Raw genomic sequence first — 20169 nt, forward strand, 5'->3', positions numbered from 1 at the left:
CCCTTCACCTACCCAGGCATCCTTTCAAACATATATATTGTCATCCATCCTTTCACCCACCCATGCATCTCCTATCACCCACCTAAGCATCCTCTCACTCAGCCACACATCATTTAACTCACATACTATTTCATTCAATCCTTTCTTTTAACTGTCCATCCGTCTTTCATTTTTCAATCTACCCATCATTTGTAGCATCCATTATGAGCTTTTGTCTGCTGAGTTGCAGATAGAAGAGGCCATTAAGAACTCAACCCCTGCTGTAGCTGCTAAAACGGGGGTTCACAATGCCCTTCCAGTGAGTACACTAATAATTGTCAATAAGCAAGCAATGTGACTTATCAACGCCTGTCCCTGCTGCCACAGGTTCTCCCCCTCCAACCACCGTCACACCTGGTGCACTAGTGCTGGCCCTGGCGCTGGCACTGGTGATTGGTGGATCTGGAAAAAACAGTACACATTTTAGATTTCAAATATGCCTCCCCTTATTATTTTTAAGAAACCATTCAACAAAATACAACTGCAATAGATCACTACAGTTCAATCTTCTATCATTCACTTTAGAAATTTTGATCATTAACTATGTTAGAGAAGCCAGTTAGTCAAGTCAAGCCAACCACAAATGTTTTGTAATGGAGTGGCAGAGCTAAGTCACTCAAGTGCAATGAAGGGGTGGAATAATTGGCCAATAAGGGACATATGGTGAGGCCTTGGTTGGCAAATGCAATGGGACCATCTTGATACCACTTTCCAGCCATACTGCACTGTCATTGAAACTGCTGGCATGGCATACTACCATATAAATGAACAGTAATAAATAAAATACAGTATTGGGAGGATCCACAATGAGTCACTGTTTGACCATGAGCAAGAAAATGAAATCCTTCTCAGCAAACATAATTGGAAAAACGTACTGTGGCATGCAATCTCCATGGTAGAGACCCTGCCCTAAAAGCTGTTCTCTTAATCTTGCAGTACCAGTCCACAAGCTATATAAGGGGAGAGGGAAAGCTTACTTACAAAGAAGAAGAAAGCTGCAGACTAGTACAGACAGGAGGAAGGCAGCTACAGAAACCTGAAATACAGAAACAACTAGGTTAATGCAGGGATAAAAAGAATTTAACAAGCCTTAGAAAGAAAATGAGTAAGAAAAAAGGAGAGACACACATTAAAAAAGTAAAAAATATTCAAAATGGGTAAAAAGTCAGGGAAATAATAATAATATAACAGGAGGACTTACTGGGGCCAGCAGATCGACCAGCTGAAGCACCGGTGGTGGCACCCTCATCTCCCTAACCTGCCTCTAAACTTACCCTCTTTTTGAGTGATGAGGTAAGAAAGAAAGAAGATAAAAAATAGACTAGTGGTACAGTTAATCTCCCAAAAAATATTTTGACAGGCAAAGGCAAATGCAGTAACATTATGCGTTTCTAAATCAGACCACCTGTATTACACGTATCATATTGACCTATTCTTAATTTCCAAAATTGAAGCCCTATTCTAAATTTCCTAAACCTAATGTATATTTGTGTTAGAAATGGGGTCCTGTCCAAGCAAGCAAGGACCCTCACTCTAGTCAGTGTAAGTCACACACAATCCAAATTATCCTGTGCCCACCCTCTGGAGCAGTCAGGCTTAACTTAGAAGGCAAAGTGTAAAGTATTTGTGCAACAAATCATGCAATACCACAGTAGAACACCACAAAACTACACCACACAGTGTTTAGAAAAATATATAATACTTATCTGGATAAATGCAGGTCAAAACTATTACAATGCAATAAGTATATGTTGAGATATCACTGTAAAAATGATATAAAGTGTCTTTAGTCTCTTAAAAGACACAAATGTCTCTTGCAAGCACAAAATACCTGGTTTGCGTAAAAAATCTCTGCAAGGAACCCCAGAGGAGGAGATGCGTGGAAAACAGGGGTGTGTGCGTCAATTTCTCGGGCCACACACAGCGATGTGTACTTTATTTTTCATGCAGGGAAGGCTTTGTGTCGATTTCCGGTGCTCGGTATTGGATCCTCTCCGGGTTGTGAGGTTTTTGGACGCCCCGAGGACGATTAGTTGAAATCCAGCCCTGGCAGGAAGAAGTCAGAGAGGCTGTGTCGTCCGTTTGTCGTTGTGTGGAAATTTTTACCTCACATCAGGCGGTGCGTCGATTCCTCTCAGGAAGTCGGGCTGCATCATTCCGGCTCAGCTGTGCATTGATACAGTGGGCCGTGCATCGACATTTACGGTCGCTACGCTGGTTCTGTGTTGATCTTCTCCTTGAGAAGTCAGGCTGCATCATTCCGGTTCGGCGTGCGATGAATTTTTCACCGCGATGCAGGTTGTGCATCATTTTCTGCTAGCTGTACATCAATTTCCACTGCACAGGGAGTTCTTCTTGCAGGAATTAAGTCTTTTTGGTCCTGAGAATTCAGGGAATAGTAGGCAAGCTCTATCCAAGCCCTTGGAGAGCAAGTCTCAGCACAGCCAGAGAGCAGCAAGGCAGCAGGGCAACAGCAAGGCAGCAGTCCTTCTCAGAAAGCAGTCAGGTGAGTCCCTTGGGTAGCCAGGTAGTTCGTCTTGGCAGGTTCTGGTTCAGGTTCTCTTCTCAAGGAAGTGTGTGTGACAAGAGTGTCTTGTCAAGAAGTGTCTTGATGAAGTAGAGTGTCTACCTCAGAAGTGTCTAAATTGGTAGTCAGAGACCCAGCTTAAATACCCAAATGTGCCTTTGAAGTGGAGGAGACTTCAAAAAGTGTCTTAGAAGTGCACAAGGTCCACTTTCAGTTCCATCCTGTCTGCCAGGGTCCCAGTAGAGGGTGTGGCAGTCCTTTGTGTGAGGGCAGGCTACTGTCCTTTGACATGTTAGTGTCAGGCCCTCCCCGCCCAGGAAGACTCATTCAATATGCAGATGTATGCAAGTGTGACTGAGCATCCTGTGTTTGGGGTTGTCTGAGTGAATGCACAAGGGAGCTGTCAACTAAACCTAGCCAGACATGGATTAGAAGGCACCAAAGGATTTAATGGCCAGATGTAGGTAGGAAAAAAATAGCGAGTCGGAAATTGCGAGTCTTTGCGACTCGCAATTTCCAACTTTGCAAACAGGTATCCAGCAAGAAGAAGCGACTTCATTTTGCGACTCGCAAATGAAGTCGCACCGCAGATTGCGAGTCTGCTGTTTGCGAAGTCGCTTTTTGCGACCTCGCTAAAAACGAACATGCAAATTGCGAGTGGGTGTCGCAAATTGCGACTGTACCGCAAATTGCATGCAGGTGCAGCAGAACACTCTGGAAAACACTTCCTGGCTCTTGATGATGACATCACAGCAGGAAGTTTACCAATGCACCTGGGAGGAGGGAGGACCACACCCATTTCCAACTGCTGAACAGCCAACAGGAGGAACAGCTGCAACAATGGAGGAATCAGCCAGAAAGAGGAAGATCACATTTTCTGAAAAAGAACTGGAGGTGCTGACGGATGAATGCGCCAGCACCATGATCAACTCTTTGGAAGAGCAGCCCTCAGTGTGCCTGAGCTGGAGAAAAGGAGGATTTGGATGGAAATCCAGGAGAAGGTGAATTCAATGGGGGTGAGCCACAGGAGCATTGATGAACTTAAAAAAAAGATGGTATGACTTGCGCTCCCGGGTCAAGGAGAGGGTGGCAGAGCGCCTCCGGGAGATGAGGGGCACTGGAGGAGGCCCATCTACCGTACCACCACCCACACCATTGGAGGAAAGAGTGCAAGAGACCCTGGAGCCAGAGGCAGTGTCTGGAATAGGAGAGCTGGACAAGTCAGCGCCAGGATCATCAAGCAGTGAGTACCATGAAACATGCATGTACACCCATATCTGCCATACCCCCACCCACCTAGTACACAGCAGCATGCACAACCAAAATAGCTCCATTTCAGAGTAGCAACCACCAGAATGGTGCATTATGGGCTATATATAGTCCAGTAGGTAGCTGATAGGCAACAGTTTATTAGGAAGCATACAACAGATGGTAGATACTGACAGTGTGTTACCTATGTCCCACAGGTCTCCCACAAGACTCCACCACCAGCCACACCGTCCAGGGGTCAGAGGTCAGCCACCAGGCAGCACAGGACCCAGGAGCAGCCACCACAGGGACCTGCACCACCCGACCACAGTCCCCTCCAGATGCACCAGTGGCCATAGTGGAGATAGACCCAGCACCCGGTCCCAGCCACAATGCCAGCCAACAGGACACAGATGCACCACCACGTCGCAGGCAACGTGTCATTGTCCCTGCAGTGTCACAGGGAGATGTAGGGGACGCCTCCATGTCCGCAGCCGAGGCTACACTCATCGAAGGTCAGCGCCTGCAGACAAGGCAAATGAGACTGATTTCAGGGGCCATGCGGCGAATGGAGAGGAATCAGACAACAGGGCTGGCACAGGTCCACACAGAGCTACAACACCTGAACAGTAATGTAGGTGACCTTGCGCTCTCCATCAGACAACTGGTGGCTGAACTTGTCACGGAGAGAGAGGGTGCAAGGCATGACCGGCAACTAATCCACTGACTAGACCGCATAGCTGCCTCCATCGTCCGCCTGGCTGTAAATACCACAGGGCTGTCACGCCGCACAGTCAGCCTACAGGTCGAAATGGGCCACTTTGCCAGCGATGTGGCTCGCGGCTTGGGACGCATAAGCCACACTGTGGACATGATGGAGGCAAGACAGGTGACTAGGGGCGTGGCAGACACGCCGCAAGACAGTGAGGAGGGCTCTACTATAAGTAGTGCATCTGCCAGAGACACCAGGGTCTTGCGTAGTGGAAGTGCACAGCAGGGATCTGCAGACGCTCCAGGCACCAGCCATGCTGGGCGTCCCAGGCATAGGATGTGAGCTACGCACTGACAAACAATGGAGGCACATGAGGTTAATGTGTCCTCATAGCAGGTGGACTTTTACAGCCCCTGATCAATAGTTCATTTCAATAGTTTTTTGGTTCACTTAATTAAAGTTCTTGTTTGTTCCACTTCACACCTGGGCTCTTTGTGTGTGACATTCGTGTGTGTGGTGACAGTTACCACGTACCTTCCAAAGTATTGGTTTGCAATGTGGTCCCGTCTCTGTCTGCTTTGATTTGCAATGCTTCTATTACCAGGCTGGCGATGTGGTAGTTCTTGCTCGTCATCCTCCGAATCTGGGTCTTCAGGGATGATATGTAGCCCACGTCTGATGGCAATGTTGTGCAGTATAGCGCATGCGCCAACGATCTTGAATGCTGTTATTGGGGCATACTGGAGGGCACCTCCACTTCTGTGGAGGCATCTGAATCTTGCCTTCAACAGTCCAAAGGTCCTCTCTATAATATTTTGGGTCCTCCTATGTGCACTGTTGTATCGCCTCTCTGTCTCATTGCCGGGTGTTAAGTACGGGGTAAGTATCCATGGTCGTAGTGCATATGCACTGTCACCTGTTTGGCAAAAATGAACAATGTTAGCTGGGCATGGAAGGTTTCCACATTGACCTGTGTGTATGTCTGCAAGGTGTATTCAGCTATACCTAGGAGATATCTGTCTCCAAACTCCCCACGTTCTAGGCGTTGGTGTATCCCACTGTACCTGAAAATGTAGGAGTCATGTGTACTCCCTGGAAATTTGGCTACCATGTCAGTTATAACATAATGGGTGTCACATACCACCTGGATGTTCAGTGAGTGGGTACACTTCCGGTTGCGGAACAGATATTTCAGATTTGCAGGAGGGCATATTTGTATATGTGTCCCATCTACACACCCTAACACATGAGGGAAGTTGGCAATCCAGTAGAATTCCAACTTGGTGCTGTTGATTTCTGCCTCATTCCTGGGTAGGTATATGTATCTGGACATGTGTGTGAGTATGGCATCTAGGAATGCTCTGAAGAACCGTGAGAGTGCACTTTGAGACATCCCACCTGCCACTGCAATGACCCCCTGATAGCTACCCGAGGCCAAGAGGTGCAGTGAGCTTAGCACTTGCACATGTGTGGGGATGGCGCTGCCGCGCACAGTCTGGCGTTGAAGCTGCGGATTGAGTAGATCTATTAATTCTAATATTGCTGCACTGCTGAGTCTGTATTTATCATATATCTCCTCCTCAGTTTGTTGGAAAAGTGTCTGTCTGGTTCTGTATATCTTCTCCTCTCTCTGGCTCCTCCTCCTCATCTGCTGTGTGGCGTGGGCTCTCCTCCTCCTTGCTATCACATATATCTCCGCCATCTTGAGTAACCCAGGTGCCTTCTGGGTCTCCTTTTATACTTTGGTTCTGGTTACCACCTTGTAGTGTGGTTAGTTTTACGTATTCATTGCGCTTTAGCTTCAGGCTTTAGGCCTTTGTGCACTTTGCCCTGAATATATTTTATTTGTTTGCTGACAGCTTAGAGCCTCTGTGCACTTTGCTCTACATGCTTTTTATTAGGCTTCGTACTGTTATTTTTCAAATAGCCAGTTCTACGGTGTTGTTTTTAATTCATATCAAACTGTTTTGCCTACTTCAGCACTGGAGTTCTCCATAACACATTTACTCTGTGCTTCAGTCAAGGATACAGTCTGGTACATTGCCGATAGACGTGGTAGGAGTTTAGACTTGACATTCCTGCGTAGGGACATTTTGTGATCACAATGACATGTTAGTTATAAAATCACTTCCTTGTCCCAATACACGCAAGAGGGAGATTCCGACCAGGGAACCACAACTAGACGCTGACTGCCTCGTTGCAGATGCTGAACCAAGATCACAGGTCTTTGCTCAGGTATGAGGGCTGATGTCTCCACAGTGATTCTAATAGGCAAGCTAGAAGCTTAACATGCTGTGCTCTAAATAGAACAAACAGAGGGAGAGTAGAAACTGTTAGACAATATGATAGCTTTGTTCTTATGTTTTACTCTCCTGGTGACTATTTCAATCCTACTGTGTTGTATCGTTCTGGTTATTGCGGCTCACGCCTTAATATCTAAAATACAGTTGTTTTATTAAAACATTATATAAAACTTATACTGTCTTAGTCATTTGTATATGAGATCACATTAGAAATAAGAGAGTTGGTTTGGATCTGAGTAACCACGGCTTCCCTGAAAAGTTCCAAAGATGTCTTGCGCTCGGCTGCTGAATCATTCCTTCCACGTGGGAGAAATGAGGCGCTGCTAGTTAGCCGGAGCAAAAACCGGATTTAGGGTGACAGAGTTCTTTACACGTGGGTCAGAGTAAGTCCCCCACACCGTTATAGATCCTGCTACCTAGAAATCCAGTAGTCTCATTTAGAATAATGAGAGCCCACGCGACAACCTGTTCTGAGTTAGTGGTAAATTGGAAGTGCAAAATGGGCTTTTTGTGACTAGTCGCAATTTGCGAGTGGCTATTTCATAAGGTTTGTGGCTCGCAAATTGCGAGTCGGTAATGGCTCACGCCGCAATTTGCGATTCGGAAATGGGGTTTATGTGGGGTCGCAAATTGCGATTCGGGCCATTTGTGACTCGCAAACTTTTGCTACATCTGGCCCTAAGTGTAGAGAAATGCTCACTTTCTAAAAGTAGCATTTCTAAAATAGTAATATAAAATCCAACTTCACCATCAAGCACGAGTTTGTATCACCATTCTGGCCATATTAAATATGGCCTGGCTACTCCTTCCAGATCAGGATCTACCACTCAAACAGTATATGAGGGTAGCCCTAATGCTATCCTATGAAAGGAGCAGGCCTCACAGCAGTGTAAAATGAATTTAGGAGTTTTACAATACCAGGACATACAGAACACACAAGTTCACGTCCTGCGTTTTACCTACATAGCACCCTGCCCTGTGGGCTACCTAGGGCCTACCTTAGGGTGACTTATGTGTAGAAAAAGAGGAGTTCAAGTACCTTTAAATGCAAGTATCTCTAAATGTCAAGTGGAAGTGTCAGTGAAACTGCAAGCACAGGCACTGCAGAGGCAGGCTTAAGACATGGTTAGGGGGCTACTTATGTGGGTGGCACAACCAGTGCTGCAGCCCACTAGTAGCATTTAATTTACAGGCCCTGGGCACATGTAGTGCACTTGACTAGGGACTACAAGTAAATTAAATAAACCAATTGGGTATTAGCCAACGTGACCATCTTTTAAGGAGAGAGCATGTGCACTTTAGCACTGATTAGCAGTGGTAAAGTGCGCAGAGTCCTAAATCCATCAAAAATGAGGTCAGAAAAAGAGAAGGAGGACAGCAAAAAGTTTGGGGTGACCCTGCAGAGAGGCCATTTCCAACAATTTGGAACTACTAATGTACTGTAATGATCTTTGCTTCTCAACCACCCTCGATGGTCCAACTCAGTCTCCCTTTTCAATGCATCAATGCATATTACACATCACTGCGAGATTGTGATTGGAACTGTATCAGCTACATAAAGAAAGGCACAGAGAACACTAACATTGATATTACCTACTATTACTATCATTATCTTAGTGACAAGACAAAGGACTCTGCACGGCTTCCTAAATAATAACCCAAAGTGAGCGCCGGTGCGTATGGATAGTTAGCATCGAGTACCTAGCTAGCTCAAACAAGAGCACATAATATTCATCATAAATAAACTTAACGTATTTCTAAGTGTGAGCAGCATGCTATTTAAAAAAAAATAGCACTGTAGTCAATGCTCCAACAGGGTGAAGCTGCTCCCAGGCCTGCCATCTGCTGCCAGCATAGAGAGGACCCTTTGCCTGTGCTGACAATGGCAAGGTGTGCAGCTAGCAACCGCAGTAGTGCAACCGCTCGCTCTCTAGCCCCACTGCCCTGTTCTGCCAGAGCAATAGGTGGTCAAAGAAGAGGAAGAAATAGGAAAAGGAAAGAAGAAAGGAACCACTAAAGAAGTAGTGGAAAAAACAAAAATAGTATAGCAGATTGAGAAAGATGTCACAAATACACACAAAAATTGCAGATTGAGAAAGATGAGTCTGGTTATAGCTGACAGTCCTTGAGAGGTGGTTTGAAAAGAATGGAACTCTGTTTTATTCAGAAGATGCAAAAAGGACAAAGTGAAGGCCCCTGTACATATGAAAAAGGAGGTTCCTCTATCATGCTCCAAGAGTTTCCTTGTGAAACCTAACTTCTCACCTTCTCAATCTGCAGTTTTCAGGATTCTACTGGATGTTGTTACAGGGTGAAGAAGAGTTCAAGGTTGCTGAAGGAAATTTCTCTATCCAAAGAATATGGATGCTGCAGCGTCTTCTATGCCCACTGGATGAAAGTCATAGAAGTTTTTTAAGCTTTTTTTGCTCTTGCTAAACTTGGGGCTCAAGTCAAGTTTGGAAAGGCAAAGTAATCAGAAGTTTATTTGAGTAGTTTCCTAGAGCTTTTGGAAGACTTTGAGGAAACTTTGAAAAAACAATGTAGCCCTTTGAAATTTTCCAAGCAGTTCAAAAGGTAACTCTGAATTTGTTCACCTAATTAGTAGATTCCTAGAGCTTTTTAGTGCTACAATTTGTTAGACTCTGGGAGGCATGTACCTCAACAGGGAATATTATACCTAGCTAACCAAGATATGAATGTTTGGATATATTCAGAAAACTGGCACCCTCTGGGGGGTGGTGATTTAAGGTAGAGCTTGAAATAACTTTGTTTTTTCTATATAAGACAGCAGACATTCTTCTTAGCTAGACTAGTTCTGTAAGTGTTTGTAAAGTGTAAAATGAGGCATTCCAGTGCTAGAAAAATGACTTATAACCTACCAGAATTTCTGGAAGGTAAAATTCAACCTGACTAAGGCCCTCATTACAACTTTGGCGGTAACTGCTGCCTACGGCGACAGGCACCAACATACCATCGCCATGGCTACCAGCCGCCTGCCCGCATTATGACCCTCGACGGAATTCCGCCAGAAGGCTTGGGGAATACCGTCGACGGTCATGGCAGCAGATGGCGGTAAGGTGGTGCTTCTGTCAGCAGCAGCGCCACACCAGCAAACACTGGCTACCGTATCATGAGCAAGCAGGTAAGTCGGGTTCTCGGACAGGAGAAGGGAGTGGGGGGTGGTGTGTGGGGGTGTTGTGTGTGTGTTTGTGGGGGGATGTGTCTGTTTTTGTATGCGTGCATGCGGGTGCGAGTCATGTTGAATGCGTGCATGAATGACTGAATGTGAGTGTATGTGTATGTTGTGTGTTGTGAATGCGTGTGTGCGACAATGTATGAATGGTGTGTGTTGCGATGTGTAGGTGTGTATGAGTGCATGTGTGGGTGGATGTGGGTATGCATGTGTGTATGATTGTGTATGTGTGCACATGTGGGTGTGTAAATGTGTGGGGGGCAGGAGAGGGAGGGGGAGGGTGGGAGAAGACCCTAGGAAGGGGGACGGGGGTGGGTGAGACCCCTATCAGTGCCAGGGAAATACTTCCCTGGCACTGATAGTGCCTACTGCCATGGTTTTCATGGCGGTACGCTTGCCACGAAAACCATGGTGGTAGGTGGGGTCATAATCCCGAGGGTGGGATTGTGTCGGCCGCCCTGGCTGGAGGCCGAAGTCTCCAGCCCAGCATCCATTACCACTTTGCCAGACGGAGTGGTACATTGGTGGTTTTGCTTGAATGAAACTGCCAATGTCATAATTTGTGAAAAGGTACCACCAGCCTGTTGGCAGTACCTTTCCCCAAATTACCGCCAGGGTCATAATGAGGGCCTAAGTGTTGTTTTCCCAACTCCGAGCCTAGGTTCAGCCAATGCTATATCTAAAATAGAAATACAAATGTTATTTGTTTTCAGGTGCATAGATAAGTGACAGCTCCTTTATTAAGGCCTGTAGGGATGAGTGCTACATTTATTGAGTGATACTTGCTGTGTCATGTTGTTACCAACCTCTACCATGTCCTAGAGCAAGCCTTGTCTCCTTGACTTTGCTGCCCCTGGAGAGTCAGATTCAGTATGGAGTAACTGAAATATCTAACTAGATTACAATGTTATTGGTACCTTAGGATGTTACTGGTAAACAGTAGTACCAACAAGGATACACTCATAGTCACTGATGCCCCAGGGTCCCAAGAAAAGCCCTAATAAAAGGCAATGCATTTCTTATGTAAAATGCAGTGTATTATTTTAAATATATAGACATTTGTGATGATTAAATAAATTTGTACTACTTCTGTACTCACTGTTTTTGCAGAAGGGTGGATGAAACATCAGCGATATGCTCATTATGTAGCACAAACAACCAACATTATTATTATCTTATAAGATATATTTTTCAGTGTTAAAGCCTAAAAAAATAATCAAGTGAACTATTTTAAATAGGTTTTTATCTAGTCTTTCAAATAGCTCCGAAATACCTAGAATGGTCTGTTTTCAGCATTTTGTTCTTTTGAAAGCTTTTTCATTTCCAACTTTTATTTGTTATCACAAACAGCATAGATTGCATTGACAAAGTCATGCTCGATGTGACTGTCATCCTTAGTTTTTTTGTACATTTACTATACATGTATATATATTCACTGAAAAAAAAACAAAGGTTAAAGTAACATTATAGTTACTTCAAATGTTCAGATTCAAACTCTAAAACCACTGAAATTCACCAGTTATAGTTAGAGTTATCTCAAGTAACTCATGCCCTAAGGTAATTATAACTCACACCCTGGCATGCACAGTGATATTATCAGTGATCTCAAATAAGATGTCATGAGTGATGTAATGTGTAGGGTAATTAGAAGTGCATGGCAAGGGTGAAAGGTAGAGTTACCTTAGGGCATAAGTTATAGTTACCATGTGACCAACTCCTCCCTCAAAAGCAGCCAACCGCAAATGACATTTGGCCATGTGTGGCAGGTGGTTGGCCACAAAGCCTTGCCCTGGCTTCCCTCCCCGTACCTAATATGGCCCTGTGGGCCCAAGGCATGTATATTTTAAAGGGGAGGGAGGATGGGGCCTCCCTCCCTGAGCCTCCCTAGGCCCTGGGGACCCCATCCCCCAGGGCCACTAATTAAAACTAAGGTGAGCGGACAGCTTCCCTGGGTCACTTTTGGTCTAGGGTACTGCATCCCCTCGGCCCGGTGCATTTTTTGGTGGGCAAAGGGTCACATGCCTCCCTCCCTAAAGGCAATTTTGGCCCTGGGGGCCCCATCCCCATGGGCCCAGTGCTGTTTTTTTAGGGGAGAAGGGAACATGGTCCTCCTCCCCGGGATGATTTTGGCCATGGATCATCTTCTGGCACTATATTTATGGGTAGGGGGCTTGTGTCCCCCTCCCCAGGTAGTGATGCAGGCATGGAAACAGATATGAATATTGCTCCCGTCTGCAGGGAGCAGCATTATACCCTGTGGGTGGGAGCATTGCCGGCTCCTTGCTGTATGCTCTCCCATTGGTCCCCCTACAAGGATATGGTGGGTGCCCTGGGTGGGCACCAGGGCACATAGCTTGTGTTCAACCATGCCCTGGGGATCCATTCCAGCACTGGTGCTCATTTCACAGAAATTAAACTCAACTGGAAGCACTTAGGAATATAAACATAGCAAGCGCCCCAGGTGGAGCTCTGGTCCTGTGAAGGTCAAATCATCCTAACCTTTTGCACCTGGCCAAGGCAAAGCAAGTGTGTTTTGCATGCAATTCCACATTGAAAACGATCTGAGATCCCTGATAGAAGGGAATGTATTGTTGATATATTGTAGTACAATCTCTTCTGTAGAGACTGTGATGAGTGGGTTCTCTTTGTCATCTCTTTGTGAGAGTAGAGTCCATGGTTCTTCCTTTTAATTACTATGAGTATGCAGAAGTGCAAAATGACCTAGAAGCCACACCCATTTGGCCCACTCCATAAATTTTAGTGGTATGCAACTGTCTTCCCACATTTTTCCAGGTTGTTGGACAGTTTACCAAAAGGCTCTTAAACGCATTTCCTACCGATTTTAGAGACACGTTTTTGATGCAGAGGAATATGAGCACATCTTTATCAAACGAAGAAGCACTTCATGTAATTAAGAGGAAGTACCCTTGCTTGGTGGAGATTGTACTCTTTGTAGTCCCACCATCTTCTCTACACGATGATTCATGTTATCACAGATTTCTGTATGAAGACGCTTGAGGAACAATTACATTGCCAAAATTACATGCACACAAGGTCGCTGGAGACATTACTTTGTGGTCTTTTAAGCACCTGTAGTATAGAACATGCCCTAGTCATTTACCCAATGAGGTAGCACTTACTAATTAGCCAGTATAAACTACTCCAGTTGGGTAGACACCTTGTTCAAAACTGTGGACTCTTCTTGGATAAATAAGCAGGCGAGGATCCATTCTGGCACCAATGCTTTTTGTCACAGAAATTATACTCAATAGGAAGCTCTTACACATATATAAACATAGCAGGTGCCTGTTAAACCTGTCATCCAGGGTGTGGTTTCCCCTATTTATTTTCCCTTCAGACCTCCTGTTTTGCTGAGCTCATTCTTGCTGGCTTTAGGACTCTCAGCACTTTACCACTGCTAATCAGTGCTCTCTGCTTAACACATGGCAGTATTGGCTTATCCAAAATTGGTATATCAAATTTACTTATAAGGCCTTAGTAAAGTCTAACACCTGTGCCTGGGGCCTGTAAATTAAATGTGGCTGGTGGGTGTGCAGCACTGACTGGGCCACCCACATCAGTAACCCTTCAAACATGACTCAGGCACACCTCTGCAGAGCCTGTGTGTGCAGTTTTAAACTGCCATATCGACCTGACAAGTTACCCCTCTTGCCAGGCCCAATCTTTCCATTTTAATACATATGTTACCCCTAAGGTATGCCCTAGCCAGCCCAAGGGCAGGGAGCAGGACATATTAAAAGTAGAACATGTATGTTCAAGCTTTACATGTCCTAGTAGTAAAAAACATTTACATTTTGTTTTTCAGTACTACAAGGCCTATCTCTCCCATAGGATACCATTGGGAATTACCTTACTATGTTTTATAAGTGCAATTTCTGATTGGGAAGAGATGGGACCCTCAAGTGTGGTGCCTCTGGGATCACAATTCAAAATCACAATGATGAAGTCAGCTTTCAAGTTGTAATTTTGAAAATGCCAGTTTTAGAAATGTGGCTTACTATAACCATCTGGTGATTTTTGCCTGTCTCCAACACACATCTGGGATGGAGTGACAGCTGTACTTGTATTTTCCCTCTAGACAGTCACACGCAAAGGGAGCATAGGTGTGTCTGATGGGCAATTAACATTCTGATGGGCTTTCCTGGACAGGGTTGGAGGGAGGAGCTGATGCTTACACCTGAATGAGCTGTGCGTGTCACCACAAAGAGTTGCATACACCCCGGGAGGGAGCCTGAAGCTGGACAGGACTGGCAGGGACTCTGTGAACTTCAAAGGCTTCTCTTTCAAGTCTCCTCCACTTCAAAGGCACCAATTGGTATAAGAACTGGAGCTCAGCCATCACCATCCCAGTACACTTCTGGACCTGTGGATACTCTGCCAAGAAGAAGGAATGCTGTTCTGCTGAAAGGACTGTCACTCTGCTGGACTCTGCTGGACTCCTGCTCTGCTGTGCTTAGCTGCTGCCCTCGTTACCTGGCTGTGAGAAACACTGAACCTGAATTTCTACAACCCAGAACCAATGTGACTCCAATGGCTTGCTGGCTTGCCTGTTCTTCTGAAGTCTCATGGGCATCAAAGACTTTTCTCCATCCTGCAACAGCACTTGGAATTTGCTTGCTGCAAGTCTTGCCCTGCCAAGTGGTGCCAAATCCAGTCATGGGCCCTTGGAAGTGGGTATAAAGTGCTGCAATTGTCAGAACCAGTGCACTGACGCCCTTTCTCTGATTTGAATAGGCGTATCTCCATCTACGCTAATGCATCACCCCTGCTGAGAGGATCGAGGATACCGCATCACCATTGATGCTGGTGCATCAATGCTGCTGTGAGGATTGGGAGCATCACATTGCCAAATGAATGACACATCGCCTCCATTCCTGATGCATGTGCCACTTTGCACGACTCAGAGCCAACACAATACCTACATTTGCAGCATCAACACCAACGCATTGCCCCCTTTTGGTCCTCACATTTTTTTCTCGACTTTGATGTAATTCAGAACTAAGGTACTGTTTTCAGCAGGCCAAGACTGGTCCCTGTAGCTAACCCATGCTCAATCACAGTCGGGCTGGGTTTTTCAGATTTGACCCCATCTAGCGCGATCAGATAGCCTTAATTGGCGCTTTATGCTTTTAAGCACTACAACTAAGTTTAGTCTTTAAAAATTCATATCTCTGCTTCTACTAATTAGATTTTTGTTGTTATGGACTTGTTTTGTTCAGTAACCCAAGCTCCATTTTACTAACCAGGTGTGGTATCTTTTTGTGCAGTGACTTCAGTGTTTGAAGTGTTACACAAATACCTAACACATTGCCTCTTATGTTAAGCCAGCTTGCTCTGTGCCAAGCAACCAGGGGATGGGCACAGGTTAATTTAGGGTGCTTTGGTGACTTACCCTGACTAAAATTTTGATTCCTGCTTGGACAGGGTGCACACCTCTGCCAACCAGAAATCTAATTTCTAACAGTGTCCCAGTTGAAGCTCCGCTTTTGTGAAGGACAAATCACCCTAACTTCTTGCACATGGCCAAGGCAAAACAGGTGTGTTTTGTCTGCAATTTCATGTTGAAAAACCATCTGAAATTCTTGCTGAATGTGAATGCTTCATTGCCCTATTGGAGCGTAATCTCTTCTGTAACAACTGTGCTGAGTATTACTTCTTATTGTTTGGTATACAATGTTGTTGCCATTTGAAAGGAATCAAGACACAACATATGTCATCAACATATATGTCACAGCAACCCACCCCTTAGGCCCCATCCCCGTGCTCTACCTCAACAACCGCATAGGACAATACAAAGGAGAAACACCGTAGCCATCAAAGGGAAGCTGGCTAAAACACAAGCACAAGCCTTGCACACCACAGATTCAGAGCACTCCAAACATAGCCATCTACTTCTATCCCCCTACCCTATTTTGCACATTTCCCATCTGATATCAAGTCCATGTATCACCCTTGAAGCATATGCACACAAACCACAATTGTTCTTTATGGGGGGCCTAGCATCAGGTGGCTCAAGCAGCTCACCAAGCATTTTAACCCATGCCTGGAAGTCATCTGCTGCCAACTTATTGTCTCTCCGAGATTTTCGCATGTGGCTTTCTTCTGTCACCACCCTCTCAGCCATCTCTCATCCATTCTTCCACCAAATGAGGGCTAGGGGACAAGCAATGAATGGCCACCCTGTGCTTATAAAGCCCCTTCCCCAGCCATAGGAACATTTAGCTAAGGGTTTTCTTTTTTATGCAGCAGAATCATACCTAGTAAGCATTGTTTGACATCTCTAGCCACATTTAGTTTATCAATTACTGTCTGCCAGTATGCGGTTAGCTTGGGACACCACCACAGCATGTGTTCAAAGTCTGCACTAGTCTTATAACAGTGAGGGCAGGAGAATGTCTGCTTAGGGTAAAAAGCATGCAGTGTGCTTGGGTTGAGTTACACCTGGTATACTATATTGTACTGTATTCATTTACATCTTGAGTTGGTAGAGATCATCTTCACCCCCTTGTGTATGCCCTCCCACTCCTTTTTATAAGAGGTTCAGAAAATATCCCCCGCCACCTACCATGGACCAGTAGGGCGCACATCTGGAGGTCCTCCTGCAGTGCCCTATATACATGAGAGATCACCTATTGACCCCCTGCCATATTGAGCAGTGTCACCAGAGTCTGCAACACCTGGAGAGCATCTGTAAAAATTGGCCAATACCACATACTTTAGCTGCTATTTTAGTAAACTGCAAAGATATCCTAAACCCCAAATTGAATGTCAGCAGTGCATCAGTCAAGGTGACAAACCTATTGACGGGATAGAGATCTCACAGGGTGTCACAACTCCCAGCATGCCACAGGTCCATGGACATTGGCCAGGAAATCTGCTTAAATGAGTGCAGTGTCCAGAGGCACAGGTCTGGTGCATATATAGCGCACTGAGGTACCTGCCACACTGCCCTCTCGCAGGCTTGGCACACCTGTCCAACCATGTACAGGATGGAGTATGGGACTCCAGCCCCCATCAATAGGAGCTCTGTCAGGGGAGTCCCTCCACACTCACCCCCCAGCAGCAGTTGCTCCTAATTGTTCCCCTAATTGAACCACTACACTGCATGCTGCAACTGGGCAGCCAGGTAGGGCCGCTCCAAGCATGAGCAGAGAAAAAGTTCACCTCAATGATCACAGTGTTGATCTTGACCAACATGGCCTCTTCTGTTCCCTGGATTTTGGCCAGGATGTCTGCCATCATTGGGGCCATCTCTGTCGGAGCCTGCTGGGCCGGATCCCCAAAAGTTCTGCCTGACTTTATAGGAAGAGTGTAATTATCTGATTCAACTGTGCAGTCCAGATGGGCTTGTCCTTCCCCATCTCTGACACATCCCAATTTACAGCAGGAGGTTCCAGGAGGAGTTTGCTGTGGGTGTGAGTATCCCCAGTGATCAATGTGCCCTACTTTGGGTTCTCTGGAATCAGAGCACCAGCATCCACCTGTAGGCCTCCCAGCCCACAGCAAAATTCCAGGTAAAGGCACCTAGTCAATGCCACCCTCCACCATATTAATTCCACACAGTTTTGTACATCTTGGGTGCAGATCATGTGTGTAAATGTTTACAAAACACATGTGCTCCTAATGCACTATAGCTGTGTAGAGGTAATCAACACATTGTAACTGGTTGCATTCATGAGTAACTCTGTGTGAAAGTAACAGTTGACTAGTATTTGTTATGCTCCACACAACGTTTTGTTTCTGTAGATAAAGTTTGCAACAGGAGAAATATTCTACATATTAGATGTTGACTTTTGTAAGCAGCCTTGAGTTATTATCGAAAATTATGTCACAATGATAATTCAAACTTAATATCGAAGAGTGTGTAGCAGGTACTAACATATGTATGTGTGCTTGTTTTGCTTCATAAGAAGGACTATCTGTAAAGTTTTTACCACAGTATGAAGGGTGCAGGTAGTATGATCTTTAGCACTTTCAGATCTTGGTTAATTTTAGCAAATAGTGTGCTTTTTTGACAACTATTGCATAGAATGTACACTAAATTTAATACATTCATTTGAATACTATGTGGTGTGTTTCGCTTGAGAGCTTCATTGTTTGCAAACAGTGTGGTATAGAATGAACTCTGTCTATAGAATATAGACTATTTACAGTACCCAGTTCTATACTGATATCAATTCAAAGTGGCTCTGAGTAGCTTAAAAGCTCTGACTTAGAGGTTTGCATCATGCATGCACTACTTTGTGTGGTGCTAGCATGATGCAAACCTCTCATAAATATTTCTCATGGGTTCTTAGTGTTTTCTTTCATCAATACTGATCAGCCTTTTGGATATGCCAGAATCACACAAAATCAAGTTCTAGCAACCATATTTGGTTAGGACTATTATTCTCAAATATTTATATTTATATTACATTCTTCTGTTTTGGATTGAAAATATATTTCTTACATTTACCATTATTTTTAGGTGGACCTTTTGGTTGGCCTGCTGCGAATAGCATAAGTATTTTCATGAATTAAACCATCCATATTGGATTGGAAGTGTATTCTCTTTATTACATACTTATATTTATTGTAGAGACTTGCCTAGGTTAGTCATTCTCTGCAACATTAGGTTGGTGTGCCATTTCAAATTAACCATATTTGCCAAACCTACCTATTTAGAAGGTATTTTAAAGTTGTCCATGATTTTAATTGTCAATCCTAGGGCTTGTTTTAAGAACTATGCTGCCTATGTGTGAGATCTTATTACATAAATTGTTTAATTGACCTGTACACTGACTTGCAGATGTAAACAAAAGAAATCCCCAGACTGAGGCAAAGCTGATCTAACTAGGAGAGTTCTGACTTTGGTATGTTGCACTCATATGGAGCCTGCCCCTGTAGCCAATAGACATGTTAGGTTGCTGATGTATCTGGACTTTGCAAAGCTCTAGAACAATCAGCAGTTATTCAGCCACAGCCTCACAGGCCCACAATGTACCAGCAGTCTCTTTGTCTGTGTTGCACTAAAATTGCCAAAACACAAGTACTGTGCCAGAGTGAACCTTGGGGAGGCTGCTTCTTGATGCAGTCTTTTCATCGTCTCATGGGAAACCACACTGCACTGTAGACTTTAAAATTAAGAGGCATATTTATGAGCCTCTAGCACCACCGGAGCATCACTTTTTATGATGCTCTGGTGGTGCTATGCCCTGTGCGGTATTTACGAGGTGGCGTTAAGCCACTTTTTGTGGATTAACGACACCTTGTAGATACGACACCCTCACATGCAGCCCTTTGCGTGGAGTTTTCGTAAACCTGAGGCAGCGCCAAAATGTAACGCCACTCCAGGGGGGACTTTAGCAAGGCACAACGAAGAGGAATACTTTTAATCCTTCTTATTTTTTGCTTTCTATATGTGTGCTGCAGAATGTCAGACATGATTGTTTATGTGCAGGAAGGTGTCCCGTCATGCACATAAACATTCATTTGAAAATGACACTTGGGCACTTCTGTGTTTGCTGCATTATGCAGCACACACAGAAGTGCCAAATCACCATTAGTGATTGTTTATGAGCAGGATGGGACAATCACACCCCTCAATGCAGAAATCCTTGCACAATGGTGCAAGGCTGCCTGCATTGGTGCTGGCAGCTAAATTTAGCACCAGCGCAGGGGACAACACAGGGATGCGCCAAACTTAATTAAATACAGCGTATCTCTGCATTGTGAAAATGACGGAGCGTGGTGCTGCCAATTTTGGCGCAGCATTGCGCTCCGTCATTTTCCCCATAAATATGGGCCTAAATATTTAGAGAGTGACAGATTGTGCCCCTATCTTTCAGCATTGCTCCTTAAAGAGATGTCTTCAGCTTTTTTCTGAATTGTAGGAGAGTCAGCGCTGATCTATTGTCTGTAGGGATGCTGTCTCCGATCCTGGGAGCATGATCTGAGAAGGCTCACCTCATTGTTTCTTCCTTCTTGCAATGGTTTGTTTCCATTCTGGTTATAACCAGGCTCCAGGTCTGATGTTGCCCCCCTATATATGAATAGGTTGTTTGCCTGGTAAGATACAGTCTTGTTGTTCTGGGCTGTACAAGTGATGTAGCTGATCTTGAAGATAATCCTGCCAGGACGGGGGAGC

Source organism: Pleurodeles waltl, chromosome 1_2 (assembly GCF_031143425.1).
Source record: "Pleurodeles waltl isolate 20211129_DDA chromosome 1_2, aPleWal1.hap1.20221129, whole genome shotgun sequence".
NCBI lineage: Eukaryota > Metazoa > Chordata > Amphibia > Caudata > Salamandridae > Pleurodeles > Pleurodeles waltl.